This window comes from Acyrthosiphon pisum, chromosome A1 (assembly GCF_005508785.2).
Source record: "Acyrthosiphon pisum isolate AL4f chromosome A1, pea_aphid_22Mar2018_4r6ur, whole genome shotgun sequence".
NCBI lineage: Eukaryota > Metazoa > Arthropoda > Insecta > Hemiptera > Aphididae > Acyrthosiphon > Acyrthosiphon pisum.
In genome coordinates this window covers 51,955,095-51,963,604 of record NC_042494.1, presented here as the reverse complement: position 1 = coordinate 51,963,604, position 8,510 = coordinate 51,955,095, and the positions used below count along the sequence as shown (strand labels likewise).

Below are 8,510 nucleotides of genomic sequence, written 5' to 3'. Positions count from 1 at the left end.
CTTATCGCTTCATTAGATCAATTAGTATGTTTGGCAAAAAACACGTCTAAAATACTATGTCACGCATGTGTTAGACAAAAACAGAAAATCACGGTATCGAATCCCCTTAAATATTAATAATGTAATAATTACACTAATTACGTTTTAAAAATGCCATGTGGATGTCAGTAATATTGTAATCTAGGGGTTATTTTTCCTAGGGTCGGGGATTTTTTTCAAAGGATTTTTATTCTGCTATTACCTATCTCTATGTTATAGTCCAGTGCATAGGTGTACTGTAAAATTATGTGTATCTAATAATCTTACCGACATAAGTTGTTTCCTTAAAACGAATACAAGCATACAGCTTATGATATTTATAATATTTATCATAGGCAATATAAAAAAAAAATGTAGGTAATAAAAATTAAAAAAATTAAATAAAAAAAAAAGAAATAGGTACAGTTTAATTTTTAAAAATTTGTTAATATTTATCAAAGAATTCAATAATTTATTTTGAGGGGGCTATTAGAATTTTTGAGGGGCTAAGCCCCCTAGCCTCCCCCTAGTTGGCTTATGAGTACCCTCCTTTTCAATTACAAATTATATAGTGGGTAATTTTTCTAACAATGTTGACGTATCAAAATCTAAATTCAAAGGAGTAGATTTTGAGTTATTTAACTTTGTGTGCTAAGGATAATGCGGATTTGGAAGATATGATGGATATGCACGATATAATATGGTCGTTTGAAAATGTTAGTTAAATATTAATCTATCAACATATATAATTCCTTGTATAATTCATAATAATGGTCCAATATCCAAGTAGATCCAATATCACATATATTTTATATTTTTGTAAAACCAATTTTAAGGACTATTATCATTAGAATAAACATTTTTATAACTAAAAAGCTACTCGGTCAAATTTTGAATTAGGTAAGTGCATCAACATTAAAACGAAATGATCCACTAAATAATTTAGAGTAAAAAGGTAGAGTTATTATTTGAAAAACGGAAGTTTGTATCCTCACGGGACACTTCGTAAGTAAAACAGAAAATCTCAACAATTTTAAAATACGGTCTTTAAGTACATTTAAAAATACCAAAAATGAAAATTTCAATAAATTATTAAATGAAAAATGGGAGGGGGTGAGTGTGCTCGGTAAATCACCATTTATAGAAACTTTAGTAACAATATAATTGTTCAGTGGTAACAACAAAAATTAAAACATCTAATGGTTGAACGACGCGCGTGCAAAGCGCATATATTATTATAATACTATAACGCCTACCAATAAATACGGTAAATAAACAATTCCTACCAATGGATTTTACGAAACATATAAATTGTTTTAAAAGTGAAGCGAAGGTCTGCTTCTGAGCATATACACACATACAATATACAAATATCATGTATTTATTATGTAAAATATTGACGGGGCCAGCACTCATATAATAGCATATTAAGGTATAACACGTCAGCGTTCACCTGCTATATCTTCCTATCTCGCCCGCACACGTATGCATTAGGTAATAATTATTTCGTGTTGACTATACAGCTGTAAAAAAATTTACAACTGCAACAGTGTTTTACCGTGTAAAAGCCACAAAAATGTTTTTGAGACAATAGTCGACGAGGAAAGAGATCGGTTATTATTGATATTAATAGTCATTAAATTCGTCGCAGATATTATATTGTATATTAATCCTGCGACGCGTGTATAGTTGCTAATTATATATCATTGTACAGAGCGCCGGAATGTCGGTCGGTTGCGTACAATTTAATTGGGAATATGAGGAGGTGGTGATGGCGATGGTCGTTTTTCTAATTCTATAGTAATTCATTTGTAATAATTATGATCCATGACTAGTGCATGGCCTAGATTTTAGACGTTGTGTGCGAATATCATATACAGCTGTATTGCGCGGGTATATTTAAATTGCACGTTTCCTCCACGAGTATAAATTTCAATCGGATCGACAGTACGGCACGAAGACCATTACTCGCGTAAAAATTAAACGCCATTAATCCCCATTTACGTATTTTAATTTAAACACAGATGTCGTGCGAAAAAATACTGGCAGTTCGCATGCGAATAAACATTTCAAATGTACCTATGCAACACGAGTCCGTATTATTACATGTATAATTTACCAAAAAAAGACCTAATATAGTCCATTATATTAGGATCTCAAGATCTATAAATTATATAAATTATATCCGACATATTGTATAGCTACAAAATAATAAATATATAGAGATGATAACGATGTCTGTTGTTATCAAAACGTAATTAATATCGCACGTATAAAGCCATATAGGTACATATTGTATATAATAAACAAACTTTACCCCAATAATACGTACAATGGCCCTAGATGCCACGCAGAGCTTCCAATAAATAAAAAAAACTACACTTACTATAGTATAATATAATATATTATTATTTATTTGGCTTTATTTGTAATATGCGATTGTCGTGACAGTAATATATTTAATTAATTAAATAACGTTTTTCGTGAGAAAGACAATTTCTTTTCGGAAAATCAATGATAAAAAATATACACAGTTATATTTATTGTTTTCATACAGACAGCCAATGATACAAACCCAATATATTACTTATATACATATATATTATAGTATAGTTTGAATGAAAACCTACTACCGAGGCATTAGTTCAACAAAAACATTACAGAAATTGGATTATACCTGCGTATTCAATATAATTATTGACGATGGACGATGAATTACAGTTATAATGAGAAAAACGGTTTTTATTTAAAATATGGTCTTATGGCTTGTATTCGTTTGAAAACAAAAATTTTATTCGATACTCCCACTAATTAAAAATCGTTAATATAAAATCTATATCATAATATTAATATATATTATGTTATATACTATTCGTTTACGTCAAACACATGATATAACAATTTGAAGAGGAAAAAATCGTTTAGTACTGTAATAAAAACAATAACAACCATAAAAAACACGGCATTTAGATTGTAAATTGTCCCATACTCCCATAGTACTTGTTAGCTTGTAATGCTTGTATGTATAGCTTATATCTATATGTAACTCGTGCGTAATACACATTATTGTTTGCTACTTAACGACTTAATTAAACGCACTTTTAAAATAATTTCCATACCCACAGATACAAATGATGGAGCTCAGTGAAGTTTAAAAACATTTGCCACGCATTCTTTGTTTAGACAATTTACGTAGCTACTAATTTCCTGTCACTAATGATTGTTGTGTGTGTTCATACAAATTAAAAGCGTTTGGAATTATTATTATCACTGTGGTCTGTAGGTAGTAATAAATTATACATAATAAAATAATAGTAAATTCTAATAATATTTGTTACACATGGAAAAAGATTTTAACCAGAGAAAATGAATAAAAAAATAGAATACATAATATTAAATAAATGGGATATAAAATAAAAATTAAATTTATAAAATCAAGGAAAATTAACCATCAGGCATCAAGTGTAATTGTTCTCGACTTTTGTTCCGTATATAATTATTTAAAGATGCATCTTGAAATATATTAAACTAAATTTAATTATTTTATTATTCCATTAGGTACTTGGTAATTAATTAAAAATATTTCTAAGATTATAACATATTTTTTTATTATAATTAATATACCTATTTTAGTAATTTTTTCAGTATCTTTTCCGGAGAAATATTTTTTATTTAATAAAACTTCTTCAAAATATTTGTAAAATTACTATATTTTGTTTTTTTATATATAATATTTTAAATAATTGATTATAATTGATATTATATTTTATAGCTATATGTTTTTTTAATCATTTTTTCGGTAATTTTTTTGGTTTATCAGTTTTTTGGCTAGTTTGTCAATGATTGCATCGACATAAAACGAAATTTATCCATTTATAGTTATAGCCACTAATCCATTAAGCCTAGGCGTATAGCCCGATATAAAAAATTAATTACTTTCTTGTAAGTAATCAAATTGATGGTTCTCTTATTAAAATGGTAATTGAAAATAAAATAGATTTAAGAAGACCAGGGGACGTCCAAAACAAACATGGCTTGGTGTTAGAAAAGACCTGGGGAAACTAAAACCGTATTGGAATGGAAACCTGGACCTAACTTACGCGCGAGAGATATAGAATAAATTGGTTTTAGAAGCAATACATACTTAATACACTATTATATAATTCATATTATACCTAAAATTGAATATTTATGTATTTATTTTTGATACGTATATGATTACATTTTAATGTGTATATGATACAAATAAATAATCATTATTCATTGCTAAAGATATAATGACGAAAACAATGATGCATAGGAGGAAATAGTACTAACACAATACCCCTCCCCATATTAGCGGATTAAAACGAAAAAAAATAAAAGCGTACTAAATGACGAATACAAGATTTTTAAATAAGTATGTCATATATTATGATACAAGGTATAAAATATACAAGATAATGTAATAACTGATCAAATAATGTATCTAATGCAGTAATGCCCACTGTGATGTAATTATGTAATTTAGTGTGAGTCAAATGTACCTAATATTTATTTATTTATTTCAATAAACACCATACTTTAAACAACTCAAAATAAATTTTATCAGACATCTTTACATTTATAAAAATAAATAATATTATGTCTGTGATAAAAACTAAAAATGGACCCCATTTTCATATACTTTTCTACAAAAAATACCAGCAAAGGCTAACTACCAATTAGAATGCCAAAAAAAATGTAAAAATCATATTCGTCAGAAAAGAAAACATGATGATATTATAATAAAATATTCTGTACAATGTATACTCATACTAAGTAATATCTATAGTATGTAAGCTTTTGATTTTTAAGGAAATCTAATAAAATTCTTGTTATCTCAAAAGCTACAAAAAAATCAAGCGCAACTTTTGACTCACTCTATTATAAATTATAATATATATTTTGTAAAAAAAAATTTAGTAATATCAACTTAGTGTGAAAATTAACAAAAAAATGTATATTCAAAAATACTAGGTACCTATGATAATATAAAGTTGATTTAGTATTAGTATTATAAAATATTATTTGTTTAAATTTCAGTTTCAAACTCTTGACAGAACAAATATTTGAGTTAAAAATGAAACTATTAATTTTTAAATTTGTTTGAGCCCAAGATGGGCCCCTTCTATTTATGGATTTTAAGTCCAGTTTTTGGAGGACATTTTTTGATTTTCAGTTAGATATGATTATTTTAACCAATCTCCAACTACAGCATAACATTCTGCAGCTTATTTTAAAGGTATACAATTGAAATACATTTTTTTTTTATAATAATAAAAACAATTTTAAATGTAGATAAATATATATTATGCATTTAAAATATAAACAGAAATATGAATAGAATTAATTTTGCACATGCCATTGATTGAGATGAGCTGACATATTTTTTTTTTTAATCGAGTTATTTATAATTTATTATTAGTTAATACAAAATATTTTATTTGTATAACCTTGAATATAAGTTTGTTAAATATTATACATAATATTAAATATCCAATAAATTACTATAATCCAAGAATGAGCCAATATATATTTCCTTAACTACCTGTATCTACCTAATTAAATTAAATATACCATAAGAATTATGCAAAAATTACATAATTTACAAATTTTAACAGACAGTCACTTTAAATAATATTATAATATACGTAATATATGTAGGTAATATAAAATTATGTTTATCTAAAAATTAAACAACGCGAGAATCTAACGTGCAGACAATACAAGTGAATAAAATAAACTTAATATTAATATTAATACATTTTAAGCTATATATATATGTATCTTTTTTATAAGTAACACTTTGAATACCGAGGTCATTAGCATCTGTTGACATGTTACATTGTATGTTATATATTATTATTACACTTAAAATATTATATTAAAATTATATTACCATTATTAGCTATTTATCTAATAATTAAGTCAAGACTCAAGATGCTTTGCCTTTTGAAAATTTGAGGTTTATTTTTTTTATGATATTTTTGTCATTTAAAATATTTACAACTTTTTATTTTTTCTTTCAGTTTTATTAATTACTACCTATAGGTACGCATAACAAAAATAAATACATATATATTTGTTATATGCTATGATAGTTTAAAGGATAGTATAGTTTTAAAAAATCAGATGCTAATGTAGTTACGACAGTTATTACTATGTATTTTTTTGAAACTAATCAATTATTCAAAGGCAAATCTTTAACAAATCTAATGCCAAATTAAACCAACAATGATTAGGTATAAAGGTGAATATGTATAGTAGTTTCCGTTTATTGAACTCACATTGAGAGCAAGGTATTTTAGTCCGTTAACTGAACGAGTCAAAAAGGCGAAAGGTTTAAGAATGCCATATACCTTCTAATTAATTCATTACTATGTATTTCAAAAATATTTTGTCATTTGTACAGAAAAAACATGAAAAATGATGGCAATAAAAAGAAAATGTTATTTTATGACTTGAAAATATGTAAAAAAAAATATTTTTAAAAACTTTCAATACTTTTTGAGGTGATGAGTTGAAAAATTGTATTAATTATCAAAATATATTTGATAAAATTAGGAAAATGGACTAAAAAATTAAGGAATATCCCCTTAAGAATAAAAATATTTTTAAAAACTTTCAATACTTTTTGAGGTGATGAGTTGAAAAATTGTATTAATTATCAAAATATATTTGATAAAATTAGGAAAATGGACTAAAAAATTAAGGAATATCCCCTTAAGAATAAAAATATTTTTAAAAACTTTCAATACTTTTTGAGGTGATGAGTTGAAAAATTGTATTAATTATCAAAATATATTTGATAAAATTGGGAAAATGGACTAAAAAATTAGGGAATATCCCCTTAAGAATATACATTGATCCTATTAACCAGTGTAATAAGTCCAACAGAAAAATTTTGTTTTTATGTGTTAGTTTATGTGTAAATCAGGACTAGCCTATTTGAATCGTATAAGTTGAAACTACTGTATAACATTATAATAGATGACAATTGGTATCTGCATTTAGTCAAAAAACTATTTTGTTTAAACATGATACGCCTTTAAAAGTTTGGACTAATTAACAATTTATCTTAACCAACAATTTCTAAGTTTTTCTTAAATATTAAGAACTTACTGAATAAACTGATTCAATGCTGATTTAAGTTTTTAGCACAACATTAAATTTACAATATTAGTTTACTGACTTGAAGCTAATAATGTAGACATACTGATAGGCAAAAAAAGAAATTATGTTAACAATGTCTTAATGGGTTTGAAATTTTATTTTAACATTGTCACAAATATTAGAAATAAAAAAATCATCCTAATGGCTAATAGTTTCTAATAAGTTTTAACATACATTACGACTTTGTAGTTAATAGAAGTTAAAAAGAAATATGAATAAAATCAGTAGATAGGTATTTACATAAACAGGTACAAAAATAGCCTAAACTTAGAAAAAAATTCATGAAAATCTACAAACATTAAAATAAATAACCTAACTAGACTAATCTCATTAAAATAATTATTTGTAATGCTAACCTAAAAGAAAAATATTGGTAAAATAATGTTTAACACTTCATAATAAAATACCAAATGATAAGAAGTTGGTAATTTTTATATATTAAACACTAAATATTGTAATATTATTAACTACATACAAACATTATTGGTAGAAATACTATTATCCACTTTTAAACTTAAATTCTGTTCAAACAATTATTTGGGAATGATCAAGAGAGTAAGGTTTTTTTAATCACAATTACCATCTTAAGCACTTATTAACCACATAATATAATCAATGCAATAAATCACAATAAAAAAAAAATAATAATACTAAGTGTATCTCAAGGTATATACACATTTTTAAAATTAAAAATTAGGTATAATACATTGTACTATTATTGCAGTACATAACATTGTTCATAATATTTTAATTCATAACTGGAAGTTACAAGTCTCACTTCCATGCCATATATATGTCTGATATGTTATAATTTAGAACTAGGATATTTTATCCAAATCTAACGTTATTAGTTAATTTAGTATAAAACCATAGGTAAAACACTTATTGCAGTGGTCGAAATGGCTTAAGATAAGTGGAGGGATGCCTTACAATTCAGATTTCCTGATATCATTATAACATTTTTCGCACCTTGTATAATATTTTTTTTGTATTTTTTTTTTATAGTTCACATTTTGTTTATGCATCAAAACACTATAATCTTTTTTTTTATAGTAAATTATCTTTAAAATTAAACAAATAAATAACATTTTTCAAATTTTAGTCAAAACTGATTTTTATTTCTAATATTTTTCTGTAGAAATTGAATATTATATAGTTGAATTTTGTAATTAATACTAATAAATATGATATGTTATTTAACAAAATCTATTAATATTCAAGTATAACATTTTTTCTACTTAATTTAGCAAACACTTTTTTCTTGATTAAGTATAAAAAGAGTATAAAAAAAAACTCAA

The 8,510-nt window shown here is 25.1% G+C and overlaps 1 protein-coding gene across 4 annotated transcripts in view; it reads right to left on the bottom strand.

Annotated features, from left to right (window-relative positions):
* Window positions 1-8,510, bottom strand: part of LOC100161902 (protein FAM102A) — a 34,682-nt gene that overhangs the window by 25,062 nt on the left and 1,110 nt on the right. The window lies entirely within an intron of this gene.